Raw genomic sequence first — 16,323 nt, 5'->3', positions numbered from 1 at the left:
AAGAACCAAGAGCTTGGATATGTTAGTGAATGGAAAATGGTGCCACTAGATGTTTCTGACACATACGAGGATTCAAATGAGGATGAAAACTTTGAAGACATTCCTTTGATTTCTGGTGATTACGATCATATTTCAGGATTGATTAAAAAAGGTACATACATGTGACGTACACATGTAAACATTTCCTTAAAAATGACATATAACTTAGAATTTATTTAACTTGTGTCAAATTGCAGGAGATATTTTTGCAGTCATAGCAGAAGGTGGAAATATAGAAGGTGTTAGTTATTATTTATTGCGTTGCACAGAAGAGAGAAAGAAGTTATCAAAATCTGAGATGAGTGATGGAATGTCATTTCCCACAGGTTTGAGTTCTGATTTGAATATGTACATGTATAAATCGCTTATGTGAATTTTTTTAATTTCTCACGTTTCTTATATACATGTACATGCAGGATCAATTGTCGTGCAAGGGACATATTTCAAACAAGTTAAAATTGTTCAACATGGGATTCATTTCACTGAATACCAAATTGACAACAAGGTATATCAGTATACTCACTTGGTCATTATTGTTGGCCTAATTCTTCAAACAGTTCCACGTCTAGGGCGGTCTCAAAAGTGGAGACTAGATAGTGAAGATCATGACAAAATATTAAGTGTTATTGAAGAGCGTTGTGAACCACTTGATGTGGTATGAACTATATATACATTTAATAATCCAAAGTACACATGTGGTTCAGCCCACATGAATTGAATTTTAATGTACTCAAGATAAATTCTAGATCTCAAGTAACTTGTTTTGAAACTAAAGGATAAATATTTTTTAAGTTTATTTATACATTATATCAAATTAGGATGTATTTAAATGTGCATGTTTAATTGTATGTAATTGTATTTGTATTTAATTAAAAAATGCATATTTAAATTAGAATGTAATATGTACATTTGTAAAATTGATATTTAATATGGAATTAGGACATGTACATGTTGTGAACTATTTAACTACAATATACATACCTAGAAGCTCACATACCTACAATATACATACCTATGTAATATACATACCATGTGAACTATTCAATACATGACCTATTAAGTTTAGTTTGTTCATTTCATACATACTCTTTTGTTTGAAAATCAAACATGTATTTAAATCTAATCTAATCAAACATGTATAAATCTAATATAATCAAGATAAATTCTAGATCTCAAGTAACTTGTTTTGAAACTAAAGGATAAATATTTTTAAAGTTTATTTATACATTATATCAAATTAGGATGTATTTAAATGTGCATGTTTAATTGTATGTAATTGTATTTGTATTTAATTAAAAAATGCATATTTAAATTAGAATGTAATATGTACATTTGTAAAATTGATATTTAATATGAAATTAGGACATGTACATGTTGTGAACTATTTAACTACAATATACATACCTAGAAGCTCACATACCTACAATATACATACCTATGTAATATACATACCATGTGAACTATTCAATACATGACCTATTAAGTTTAGTTTGTTCATTTCATACATACTCTTTTGTTTGAAAATCAAACATGTATTTAAATCTAATCTAATCAAACATGTATAAATCTAATATAATCAAGATAAATTCTAGATCTCAAGTAACTTGTTTTGAAACTAAAGGATAAATATTTTTAAAGTTTATTTATACATTATATCAAATTAGGATGTATTTAAATGTGCATGTTTAATTGTATGTAATTGTATTTGTATTTAATTAAAAAATGCATATTTAAATTAGAATGTAATATGTACATTTGTAAAATTGATATTTAATATGAAATTAGGACATGTACATGTTGTGAACTATTTAACTACAATATACATACCTAGAAGCTCACATACCTACAATATACATACCTATGTAATATACATACCATGTGAACTATTCAATACATGACCTATTAAGTTTAGTTTGTTCATTTCATACATACTCTTTTGTTTGAAAATCAAACATGTATTTAAATCTAATCTAATCAAACATGTATAAATCTAATATAATCAAACATGTATAATCTGATCAAACACAAACCAGGTATAAAGTATAATCTAAAGTCTAAACTTCGTTGTACATGCATGAAATATACAATCTAATCAAATGTGTATTTAAATCTAATCTAATCAAACATCGTGTATAAATCTAATATAATCAAACATGTATAAATCTAATATAATCAAACATGTATAAAACTTATAAAGTATAATCTAGAGTCTAAACTCCATGTATAAAGTATAAAGTATAATCTAGAGTCAAACACAAACCAGGTATAAAGTATAATCTAGATTCTAAACTTCATGTATAAAGTATAAAGTATAATCTAGAGTCAAACACAAACCAAGTATAAAGTATAATCTAGAGTCTAAACTCCATGTACGTGCATGAATATATATATAATATGAAAGTATATAAAAAGATAAATGTAAATGAGCTATAAAGTCTGGAGCAAATCAACAGGGATCATGTCGGCTACGAACTGAGCGACCATCTGAGGGGGAGTCCTGCAAAAGTAGAATTTATTTAAATATTAAATATAATATATCTATCTCTTTAGATGTGCATGTACATCAAATCCAAGTAGAGTTAAATAAAAATTTAAATATAAATTGTAACATGCATTTACATACATACATGTACATATATGCACCAAAAACCATAACTAACCTGTACACTAACAGCATCTAAAGAATCTCTCCTACGCACATGCTCAGAGCTCAAGGAAGGAGTGACATGAGCTAACTGTCAATTTAAGGATTAGTCCACAATCAATTTAAATGATCTACAAATTAAAACTTAGAACTCTAGATTATTTATTAAACATGATCTATATATATAGATTTTTCAGGTACAAATTTGCAACATGTATACACATCTTCTAAAAATTTAAACGCACATGTACATGTACATACCTGTGTATCACCTGGAGTAGGCTGTATAGTCTGATCCTGTCCCGTGATCATATCAACAACATCACTCATGCCTGCATATCTCTCTCTAGCTGTACGTATCACTAAGGAGTGCAAGGGGCTAACTAGATGAGTGGCATCGTGGATGAAGTGTCTGACTGTAGTAGCATGTCCATAAATCCAGTATGGCTCAAATCTCTTAGCTAATCCTCAAATGAGTCCAAACCCTCATCTATGATATGTACCTAATCAGCTCGTATCTCCTCCTCAAATGAATCCAACCGGCCCTCATCTATGATATGGAGCTGATCAGCTCGTAGCTCCTCCTTTGTAGCAACAGAGTGATCTATAGGTGGGTCAGTGCCTGGAGCATGCGTAGAGTGATGAGAATGTCCTGACTGCCTCGGGGTATGCATCGATGCCGTTGTAGCCTGACCATCTCTGAGAATCTCCTCTCTAACATCAGCCAATGGTATCCCAAGTCGAGATGAAATAAAACTATAAGCATGTAGTAGGTCCTCAGCTAAATACTGCGACATCTGTACATGTCTACTACCTCCGACTATAGTTGCTACCTCATCTGGGGAGGGGATGCCAGCAGAAATATACCGATCATCTGAATCTGAAGCCCCCCCATGACTAGAAGATGCATGATCTGTGGATGATCATGAACGTGGTCGACTCATCATATATCTGCCCACCCTGTCAGAAGATATGGTGGTTGCTGCTGATGCAATCTGTCCAATCCTACCAATTGCTTCTCTTTGAGAAGCAATCACAACGTGATCCGCTATGGGTGCCATGGCTGGGACTACTGGAGGAAATCTCTAGCCAACAAGGTCCCTATGTCTAGGCAGAGCTCTATCACGCCTACGATATGCATCTCTATCAACAATCCTACCCCTCCCCTGTCCATAATATCCTAGAATATGAAGGTAGTTTGGTTTCATCTGACAATGAACCTTAGCAAATACCTGTTGTGCAAAGTATAATGGAATCTAGTCATTATTAGGATAATGGCCATGGGCAGCTAAGAATCGTGGGTAAATCAGTGATGCAACCTATAGGTCGATACATCTAGTAACCTGATATCCCCTCACCTTACTCTTCTCCTGATATTGTGGGAAGCATCTCTCCTTGATGGTCTCCTTCGAGACCACCCCCACCACATCAGCAAAAGAATGAGGACCCCTCACCTCACTCCTCAACTATCTATATATATCCTCTATAACCTTAGGTGAGAATGAGGTATGAGATACTAAGTGGTCCCTCAATGTCCGCAAACTGTCAAAAATGGACATGCACATACTCCTGTACACGCCATCAGTACGAGGGTCATCTAGTATGGCCCTCAACCTATGAAACTCCCAATCACTGTAATGAAAAATAGTAGCAATGTCAGGCAAGGGGGGATCCTGCTGTGGTGGCTCTTGATGTGGAGCCTACGCAGGTGGATCCTGATTAGGAGCCTACGAAGGTGGATCCTGATCAAGAGCCTGCGAAGGTATATCCTGGGATGCCATCTATCTAGGTACATGTCATAAAGTTAAAATAAATACATAAGCAGAGAGAGAGAGATTATATACATATAAATCTTCATGAGAGAGAGAGATCATTTTCATTTTCAAAAAATACATGTAAAAATTTCAAATATTTCAGTGAGAGAGAGAGAGAGAGAACATATATTTCAGATCTAGAGATAACATATATTTCAGAGAGATAGAGAGATCTAACACGTGTACATATTTAAATCTTTGACATACATAAAAAATTCAAGAATAGAGAGATCTATCACGTCATATGTTAGGACACTATATTATCCTAAGGGGAATGTCATATGTGTACAGTAGGATGTTATAAGGGGTCATATGTGACCTACTAAGGGGTCATGCATGTGTTAATGCATGCGTGAGCCCTTAGGACCACATATGACCCGTTAGGACACATAGGAAATGTCATATGTACAGTAGGATGTTATAAGGGGTCATATGTGACCTACTAAGGGGTCACACATGTGTCAATGCATGTGTGACCCCTTAGGACCACATATGACCCCTTAAGACACTATGTGATGAACTAAGGGGTATGTGGTTCACACTAGGATTTTATAAGGGGTCATATGTGGTTCTAACCACATATGACCCCTTAGGACACTATATGATCCTAAGGGGAATGTCATATCTACAGTAGGATGTTATAAGGGGTCATATGTGACCTACTAAGGGGTCACACATGTGTCAATGCATGCGTGACCCCTTAGGACCACATATGACCCCTTAAGACACTATGTGATGAACTAAGGGGTATGTGGTTCACACTAGGATTTTATTGTAAGGAAGTAAAGTAGCGGAAACAACTTCCTACACTAACCTTGAGAGGAGGGTAATGCAAAACTTTTCAGATCATTACAACAGTTACAGAAAATAGAAATAGATATAATAACATTCATACCACAACACAATGATTTACGTGGGGAAAACCCTTTCGGGAGAAAAACCCCACCCTCCAAAAGCAGCTCAATATTTTATTCAGCAATCAAAAATAGATTACAAAATACTCGCAGAGCAAGCTCTTCGCAGGAGTATCACTAATCAGAGATTCAGAGGCAACTCAATAGCCATAGGACTCTTACACACAACCTCTATCTCACACACCTCATAAATAGGAGATACAATACAAGAAACCATCAAACGGTATTACAAAACCATGGGCTAAAACCACCCAATAAGGTGTAGCCGACCTTATCTCCCTTCTATGACAGCAATCAAAAACAGATTACAAAATACTCGCACAACAAGCTCTTCGCAGGAGTATCACTAATCAGAGATTCAGAGGCAACTCAATAGCCATAGGACTCTTACACACAACCTCTATCTCACACACCTCATAAATAGGAGATACAATACAAGAAACCGTCAAACGGTATTACAAAACCATGGGCTAAAACCACCCAATAAGGTGTAGCCGACCTTATCTCCCTTCTATGACATGTTAAAGCACACATCAACATGTGTCGCTCCCTTTTACAGCTCATTTATGTATCCGATACAAATTATTTTTCCTATTTCAGGAGTACAAACTTCCGGAGGCCATAACTTGAGAACCGGGTGTCCGATTGACGAACCGTTTGAAGCGCCGGAAAGCTCGCGAAGTGCTCTATCACCTCGTAACCCGCTTCGCCGGTTACGGCCACTTTTCAGGGCGTTTCAGAGCCTCTAAAGTCCCCAAAATTAAGTTTAAATATTTTATTGCACCCCTCCAAGACGAAAAATTTAATATCTTCAAAACTAGCTGTGACCTTGCAACGAAACTTTACCGGAATGCTTATCTAGCCAACCAGAAGCTTCAGGGAGAGTTTCGCACCATTTCGTGCTCAAATAAAAACTTACTATAAATAGTAACCTCACATAAATGCAAGGTTGAGACACCATTTTTCCCAACATTTATAAGGGTTCATATGTGGTTCTAACCACATATGACCCCTTAGGACACTATATGATCCTAAGGGGAATGTCATATGTACAGTAGGATGTTATAAGGGGTCATATGTGACCTACTAAGGGGTCACGCATGTGTCAATGCATGCGTGACCCCTTAGGACCACATACGACCCCTTAAGACACTATGTGATGAACTAAGGGGTATGTGGTTCACACTAGAATTTTATAAGGGGTCCTATGTGGTTCTAACCACATATGACCCCTTAGGACACTTGTGTGGGGGAAAAAGTGACACTAAGCAAACATGCCCTGATCTCACTTTCAAACACACACTTGTGGAATACGAAAGAGCCTAGAGGTATCACACAATTGGCTACTTCTTTTTGTGGAAGAGAGAGTCACGGGCTACCTATTAGGATTTCTGTTCCTTTGTTGCAAATGATAGATAGAATGATGCAAGTTCAACTATTAACCCTAAAGTGTAAGTATGAACTAATAACAAGATTACAGAATTGAGATTAAACAATGGAAAGTTGTAAACACAAGGACAAGACAGGAATGCAAATGCGTACCTGGAGTTAAAATCTGAGTGAAAATGTTCGGGACGGGGGCGCGGGCGCCATTGTCCTGATTTTGCCCCTGAAACTGTTGTTTTACAACCTGGAAAACTGTCGGAAATGCTGAAAATTGTTGTCTGACAGAAGGACCAGGGTGCCCAACGCCCTTGTCCCAGGGACCAGGGCGCCCCACGCCCCTGTCTTGGTCTTCTACCCTGAATTTCGGTGTGTAGCTCAGTTTTCGTCTGCTTCCGTCAGATATGCAATTTGCAGCATCGTCCGAATCCCGAAATCTGCACTTATATCTGAAAGGGTATGGTGGGCGGCTATATAGGGTTTTGCCTTAGTCAAACCCCCGCTTTGGTGATTTCCATCTCCACAAATAGCCAAGTTGTATTGTAAAAGTAGTGTGTGTGCAGACCTTGTGTGTGTGCAAGATCCTAAAATGCAAGTAAGCAAACTAGAGCAACCTAGAAAGTAAACCCTAATTGCTTGTAAATGATAATGTAAATGCTCCAAATCAAGATGCAAAGTGATCTAAAGCATGAATACAAATGATATAATGAGGCTTATGCAAAGACATGAAAACAACATGAAATCATACCCAACCCCAAGGGAGGGGTACAAGCCAATCTTCAGTCGGTAATCCCCTATTGCTCTTTAATGTCTTCAAAGCCCTAAATGGATGAATGAAATTGATGAATGCTTGATGGATGGATGTTGAATGTTTTTGAAGTCTTCAAAGATCTGCTCTTTCGCTACATAGAAGGTCCTTGAAACCAAAAATTCCCGATCCTTTCAAATGAAGAAAGAGAGCTCTTATATATGAAACCCTAGGTCTTAATTTCAACTTTTGGCCAGCCTAGAGATTGAATCTCCCGCCAATTTCTTGGGGTTAAGCTTTATTTTATGATTGGATCGCTCTCCTAAAATTTTCAGGAAAAATGTCCGGGACTGTGTGCACTCCGGGCGCCATGGTCCCGACAACTTTTCACCAAATTTTTAGGGCCGTCAGATATGATGATTTTAGAGAGAATCCCGAAGTTACAGGTGATTTTGAGATGTTTTGACCCCCGAAATCAAGCCCCCAAGTTCAAAATAGGACCTAATTAGGGTTTTTGATTAAATGATGTATTGGAGGAATAAAATGAAAGGGGCACACTTTAATGAAAAGGGCCCAACTTTATGATATGGGAGATGATGAAATAGAACCTTAGACCTAATTAATTTAATTAATTAAGTGCTAAAGGGGAAATGCAATGCAAAATGCAAAATGCACCAAGGCGGGTGCTAAACTAGGTGTGAAATTGTACCACCCTAGCAAGTGCGTACAATTTACGATGCTACATTTAGCCCCCACTTTAGCGGTCATATGAACACTACGTGCATATGCAAGCTAAAGTACAAAAAAGTAAACATTATTTGAAAAAGGATATATCCATAATTTTGTCGAACGAAGCCCCCAGCGGTATCTGCAGTACACAGTTAGGAACCGCACCCTACAAAACACACGTTAGATCACAAAATCACCTAATGCTTACTAAGGAAGGTGATGAAAATTCAAGGGTAGCTATATGCCCCCCCCTGTTTCGGCTTGCTAATTTTAGTGAGTTGAAACAGGGTATCATGTTTACCACTTCGAATTGTTAAAGAATATTGATGACAAATGCTCACAAGAAGATTTGATATGAGATCAAAAACTAATGGAGAATCATTTGGTAAGAAAGCGGACTAAATCTCAATTCCAACACAACAAAGAGTGTGAGGATTTGAGAGTTCTCTAACGCAAGATGAAGGATGTAAATGGAAACAAAATGCAAAGAGAAGAAAAGAAAGGAAAAAAAGCATGAATACACACATTGGTGATCCATGAGAAGAATAGTGATAGAGAAAACATGGACTTCTTGCCCCTAGATCTTGTCTAGGTGATCCATGGGAAAAAGGACATGGAAAACTAGCCCCTAGAGTCTGTCTAGGTGATCCATGTAAGGGAGGAGAGTGAGAAAGTCTAGCCTTATGCCGCTAGTTCCACTCAACCTTGTGCATGTGTGTGTAAGTGAGGTTAGAAGCACCTCATAGGAGTCTATGCCTGAGTATGCTACAACCTGTATATGTATAGTACAAAAGCATGACATCTCGCTCTAAGAGTCTGTGCTCTAGTTCCGAGAATAATCACCTTGCATAAAATAAAAATAGAGACATCTCGCTCTAAGAGTCTGTGCTCTGGTTCCAAGAATGACCCATTGCTCAAAAAGTGTAATGTTTATGTCATAAGCAAAGTAGAACAAGGATACTTACCTTCATCACAAAAGAAGATACCTCAAAAATGCAACAATGTCATAGATCCAAGCAAGAGAGTTTTGCACTCTTTAAGCAAGGATAAGATAGTTGAAGGGATATCTTGTAGTATGTGTAAAGGAGATCCTTAGAGGAGAAGAGATATTTGTACAAAAGACACCTATCCCCGAGAGGAATTGTCTTAGACAAATATAACACCTTCTAGAATAAGACAAAGAATAGAATAAGAATGCAATACTTCCTTCTTTTGTGAGGTGAAAGTGATTCTTAATGAAGGATGACGCTCTTTTTAACGCAATTGGGAGAGTTAATTCATTATGGATGTATTTTACCAAGTGCAAAACAGGTTGTAGTCAATGACTTTACACCTCTTGTAAGAGAGAATCCTTGAACAAACAACAACAAATGCATACAAGGAATAACATCAAGTAATAAAGTTCACACCATCCATGAAACAGGAAAAAGTGGATCCTTAGATAAAAATAAGAAAAGATCATTGCCTCCCAAGGATAAGGTCAATGAGAAGGACTTACTCAATCTTCCAGGGAGAGATTTAGACATGAACAAAATTTACTACATACTCACATGAGTTCATGCAAGCAAGACATTAGTGTATGTAAAATGCTCCTCACAAGAAGTGGGTAGGATAAGAAAGAGAATACACATCTTCTCCCATATCTAGGAAAAGAGAATTCTAAAGCAAAGATGATCAATATTTCCACACTATTACCCCATAGGAACAAGAGATAACATAGAAAAATTAGGCTATTATGTTGCTTCAAAAATATGATTGCACTTGAAATTGTACCATCATGAATGACAATGAGCCCCCAGTAAATGAGCTACCAATGTCACATAATGATGAGCAACATAATAGCCATTAATGTTATTTAAAGACATGATAGATTGAATGAGGTATTTGAATATGACATGCTGAATGCTCAACTATAAGTGAGATCAAAAACATGTATAAAGTGATAAAAATTGAAGAAGGACAGTTACGAGAAATCTTAGAAGAAAGATGAGTGTAATTTATTAGAGCCTTATCCCTGGAGGAAAGGACTTTATGACGAATAGGAGATAAAGATTCATAAGTGGATTTAAAAATTTGAGGGGAGTCATAAAGAGATTTGTTCATCGCCAAGATTTCCTTATGAGGGGAATGAGAGTTGATAGAAGTAGAAGATGATTTAGTTGAAGTGAGATCATCATCACTACTAAATATAGAATTCACATTGAGAGATGGTCTTTTAGATGCTTTGGTGGGCTTAGAAAGATTATATCCAAGTCCAAATGAATATTCATGCATGTTATGTTCTAAAGGAACTTTAATTCCTTGTTCATTTGTGCCACAACCATTTCCACTATAGCCACTCTTAGCCAAAATATGAAAACCGCGACCATAACGATTAGCCATTTTAGAAAGAGAAGGTGGTTTTTCATAAGACAAAGAATCAAATTCTTTAGAATTAGAGATGTGAGGAGAAGAAATTTGAGAAGCGGCCACAAAATTATTGCTCATAGGTTCAGGTAAGACAGATTGATCTCTAGTTTCTTCCTTCTTTTTAACTTTAAGCTCTCTAGGAGGAACCCTATACTCACCTACAAAGGTGGGATTGAAATCAAGAGATCCCCAATCATCTTCTGCGAGAACCTTCTCAGGATCAAAAGCCTTTTCATGTGTAGATTCAAGTTGAGAAGAATCTTCTTCAGGAACTTCAGACTCATCCAAAGAATTTTGATTATCAGAGGGTGATGATTCATCCATATGTATCTTGTTTAACAAGTCATCACTAGAAGAGGAAGGCTTAGAAGAACTCCCTTTGGAAGTAGATGTTTGCAAACAAGCTTGAAAATTAGTATCACCTATCAAGGTATATGTCTTATTATTATAAATAAATTTAACTTGTCTATGCAATGTAGAGGGGACAGCTTGCATACTATGAATCCAAGGTCTCCCTAATAACAAGTTGTATGTTAGATTTCCCGACATAACATGGATAGGAGTAGGCAAAGTAACAGGTCCCACTGTGATGGGTAAGGTGATAATACCTAATGAAGACTTAGCCACATTATCAAAGCCTCGAATGGGATGAGAGTCAGGCTCAATAAGGGATGTATCCACATTCATCTTATGCAATAGATTAATGCTACACAAATTAAGGCCAGAACCATTATCTACCAGTGTTCGTCTTATAACAGTGTCATTTATGATAACCACAATCATCAAGGGATCATATTGATGTTGAATTTCACTAGTAGGCAACTCATCTTGAGTAAACACAATTTGAGCTTTAGGATTCATCACAGAGTTAACCAAAGACACTATATTACTAGATGTATTAGGTAGAGGAACATTCAAATCTTTCAAGGCATCTTGTAACATTCCATGATGAGTGGAAGAAGTTTGGATCAAATCCCAAAGGGATATCTTAGCAGGGGTAGCTTTAAGTTGTTCTATGAGATCATATTCCTTACCAAGAACTTGTGAAATACGTGGAGCTTGCGGAAGAATTGGTTGAGGATTAGGAAGAGAAACTGGAGTAACAGGAGGAGGATTAGGCTGCCTATTATTTCTAGTATTATAGGTATGAGCAACCACATTATAACTCTCTCTAGTTAGTTGCTTAGCATACTCATAAGGGCTCTTAGTAGAATAACCTCCTTGCACAGTAATAATAGGTTTGTTAGGAGTGCAAAAAGAATCATTAGCATAACCACCTTGAACCACTAAGATAGGCTTATTTAAAGGTTGAGAATTTTGAGAAGGACAAGCACCTTGGACAGTGAAGAGAGGTTTGTTAGGTGTTTCATTCACATGTATCAAATTGATTGAGGATGGTTTAGAGGAATGAACAAAAGTGTTGGAAGAATTGTTGATAGTCTTCTCTTGCACTAAAATCTTATCACGGATTAAATCAATTTTAGGAGAGAGACAAGGGGTAGGCATTGATGTTCTAGTAGGAAGAGTAACACTAGGAAAGGTCATATCATCCTCTATCATCAAAGGATCTACATGGGGAATAAACTCTCTAGGAGAAGGATCAACATTACTCTCTAAAGTCTCACTTTTGAGAGGGAGATCTTTGAAAGAGATGTTAACCATCTTGCTTTGAACTAGGGTTTCCTTATGAGTAGAACCAAGTTGAGGAGAGGGAGAATAATTGAGATTCAAGGAAGGTGAGAAACTATCAAGGGAGTTTTCAATCTTGATTTCATCCCCTTTGGCTAGGGTTCTCTCATGGGGTAGAGAATAGTCTACACCTTCTTCTAATGGTTCATCCCAAATAGCGAAGTTGTTGAAAGGAATGTTTGAAGTATTGTCAATTTCGGGAGAGGAGATAACATTGTTTATTAATTCCTCATCCTTAGGAGGGAGAGCATCAATAGATGTGTTAAACTCATCCTCTTTCCTCAAAATGTGTTCAATATGATCTTTAGGGGAGAGATAATTAAGGAAATTGCTTATTATTTCATCTTCTTTCTCTAAGGGATGCTTATGGGTAAGACAAACTTTAGGAGAAGGGTAAGCATTTATCATTAATTCATCATCTCTAGTGGGAATTTTGTTGGAAAAGGAAATGCCATCACTAGGAAATGTAGGGATCATGTCATCTTCTTGCACAAAAGGATCCTCATGAAGGGAGTGGTTTTTAGGAGGAACATGAACATATTTCTCCAAAGATTCATGCTTAGGAAGGAGATCTTTGAAAGAAGTGTTCCCAACCTCTTGTTGCACTAACATGCCCCCATTGGAAGGACCAACTTTAGGAGAAAATAAGTCAATGTCCATCAATACCTTTTCACTTAGAGAGGCATCATGTAGGGAAGGTGAAGTAACATTAAGAAAGGTGTTTATGATATCATTCTTTTCCTCTAGGATAGCTAAATAGGAAGGGCACATTTTAGGAGAATTGTCAAGATCACTCTTAAAGTCTTCATCCTTAGAGCATGGGAGAGTCTCAAAGGGATTGGTAGAAACTCTTTTAAGCACTAAAATGTTGTTATAGATGGGGGGAGGTTCTTTAGGAGAAGGAAAAATTGAAACAAGGGAAGCTAACCCATTATCACATCTATGAAATGAATGCATCATGACAACAATTTTCCTTTTTCAAATGATAACACATGCAAAAATAGAAGGAAATGTTTAATTTCAACCAATTCAAGAACTTAGAATGAAGATTTAGAAAATGAAATTTATGATTCAAATGAGTTCCTAAATCAGATTTGAAATTATTGATCCCAATTAAGCTATCCACAAGTTCAACTTTGATTTGAAAAATTAGGGTTTTAGCAAAAATTTCCTCTAGATTTTTTAATCTTGCAAGAAATTAAAACTTGTAAATACAAATTTGATTTTGAAATAGCATAAACACTCAAATTTGAAAACATAAATCAGAATTAGAGAAGATTGGAGTTTCACGTTGGGTTCACCAAAATGTGTGGGGGAAAAAGTGACACTAAGCAAACATGCCCTAATCTCACTTTCAAACACACACTTGTGGAATACGAAAGAGCCTAGAGGTATCACACAATTGGCTACTTCTTTTTGTGGAAGAGAGAGCCACGGGCTACCTATTAGGATTTCTATTCCTTTGTTGCAAATGATAGATAGAATGATGCAAGTTCAACTATTAACCCTAAAGTGTAAGTATGAACTAATAACAAGATTGCAAAATTGAGATTAAACAATGGAAAGTTGTAAACACAAGGACAAGAAAGGAATGCAAATGCATACCCGGAGTTAAAATCTGAGTGAAAATGTTCGGGACGGGGGCGCGGGCGCCACTGTCCTGATTCTGCCCCTGAAACTGCTATTTTACAACCTAGAAAACTGTCAGAAATGCTGAAAATTGTTGTCTGACAGAAGGACCAGGGTGCCCAACGCCCCTGTCCTGGCAGGACCAGGGCACCCCACGCCCCTGTCCTAGTCTTCTACCCTGAATTTCGGTGTGTAGCTCAGTTTTCGTCTGCTTCCGTCGGATCTGCAATTTGCGGCGTCGTCTGAATCCCAAAATCTGCACTTATATCTGAAAGGGTATGGTGGGTGGCTATATAGGGTTTTGCCTTAGTCAAACCCCCGCTTTGGTGATTTCCACCTCCACGAATAGACAAGTTGTATTGTAAAAGTAGCGTGTGTGCAGACCTTGTGTGTGTGCAAGATCCTAAAATGCAAGTAAGCAAACTAGAGCAACCTAGAAAGTAAACCCTAATTTCTTGTAAATGATAATGTAAATGCTCCAAATCAAGATGTAAAGTGATCTAAAGCATGAATACAAATGATATAATGAGGCTTATGCAAAGAAATGAAAACAACATGAAATCATACCCAACCCCAAGGGAGGGGTACAAGCCAATCTTCAGTCGATAATCCCCTATTGCTCTTCAATGTCTTCAAAGCCCTAAATGGATGAATGAAATTGATGAATGCTTGATGGATGGATGTTGAATGTTTTTGAAGTCTTCAAAGATCTGCTCTTTCGCTGCATAGAAGGTCCTTGAAACCAAAAATTCCCGATCCTTTCAAATGAAGAAAGAGAGCTCTTATATATGAAACCCTAGGTCTTAATTTCAACTTTTGGCCGACCTAGAGATTGAATCGCCCGCCAATTTCTTGGGGTTAAGCTTTATTTTATGATTGGATTGCGCTCCTAAAATTTTGGGAAAAATGTCCGGGACCGTGTGCACTCCGAGCACCATGGTCCCGACAACTTTTCACCAAATTTTCAGGGTCGTCAAATATGATGATTTTAGAGAGAATCCCGAAGTTACAGGTGATTTCGAGATGTTTTGACCCCCAAAATCAAGCCCCCAAGTTCAAAATAGGACCTAATTAGGGTTTTTGATTAAATGATGTATTGGAGGAATAAAATGAAAGGGGCACACTTTAATGAAAAGGGCCCAACTTTATGATATGGGAGATGATGAAATAGAACCTTAGACCTAATTAATTTAATTAATTAAGTGCTAAAGAGGAAATGCAATGCAAAATGCAAAATGCGCCAAGGCGGGTGCTAAACTAGGTGTGAAATTGTACCACCCTAGCAAGTGCGTACAATTTACGACGCTACAACACTATATGATCCTAAGGGGAATGTCATATGTACGGTAGGATGTTATAAGGGGTCATATGTGACCTACTAAGGGGTCACGCATGTATCAATGCATGCGTGACCCCTTAGGACCACATACGACCCCTTAAGACACTATGTGATGAACTAAGGGGTATGTCGTTCACACTAGGATTTTATAAGGGGTCATATGTGGTTCTAACCACATATGACCCCTTAGGAAACTATATGATCCTAAGGGGAATGTCATATGTACAGTAGGATTTATAAGGGGTCATATGTGACCTACTAAGGGGTCACGCATGTGTCAATGCATGCGTGACCCCTTAGGACCACATATGACCCCTTAAGACACTATGTGATGAACTAAGGGGTATGTCGTTCACACTAGAATTTTATAAGGGGTCATATGTGGTTCTAACCACATATGATCCCTTAGGATACTATATGATCCTAAGTGGAATGTCATATGTACAGTAGGATGTTATAAGGGGTCATATGTGACCTACTAAGGGGTCATGCATGTGTCAATGCATGTGTGACCCCTCAGGACCACATACGACCCCTTAAGACACTATGTGATGAACTCAAGGGTATGTCGTTCACACTAGGATTTTATAAGGGGTCATATGTGGTTCTAACCACATATGACCCCTTAGGACACTATATGATCCTAAGGGGAATGTCATATGTATAGTAGGATGTTATAAGGGGTCATATGTGACCTACTAAGGGGTCATGCATGTGTCAATGCATGTGTGACCCCTTAGGACCGCATGCGTGACCCCTTAAGACACTATGTGATGAACTAAGGGGTATGTCATTCACACTAGGATTTTATAAGGGGTCATATGTGGTTCTAACCACATATGACCCCTTAGGACACTATATGATCCTAAGGGGAATGCCATATGTACAGTAGGATGCTATAAGGGGTCATATGTGACCTACTAAGGGGTCACGCATGTGTTAATGCATGTGTGACCCCTTAGGACAACATACAACCCCTTAAGACA

General features: G+C 37.4%; 1 long non-coding RNA gene across 1 annotated transcript; it reads right to left on the bottom strand.

The window, feature by feature from the left end:
- Positions 1-2,361: 2,361 nt before the first annotated feature.
- LOC131858717 (uncharacterized) lies at positions 2,362-2,776 on the bottom strand. Its single transcript, XR_009359055.1, has 2 exons — positions 2,700-2,776; positions 2,362-2,536 (listed from the first exon to the last, which is right to left on the bottom strand). It is a non-coding gene; the product is annotated as an uncharacterized LOC131858717 (long non-coding RNA).
- Between the last annotated feature and the right edge of the window lie 13,547 nt (positions 2,777-16,323).

Source organism: Cryptomeria japonica, chromosome 10, assembly GCF_030272615.1.
Source record: "Cryptomeria japonica chromosome 10, Sugi_1.0, whole genome shotgun sequence".
Classification (NCBI taxonomy): domain Eukaryota; kingdom Viridiplantae; phylum Streptophyta; class Pinopsida; order Cupressales; family Cupressaceae; genus Cryptomeria; species Cryptomeria japonica.
The sequence above is the reverse complement of the archived record's forward strand: the minus strand, read 5'-3'. Positions and strand labels throughout refer to the sequence as shown.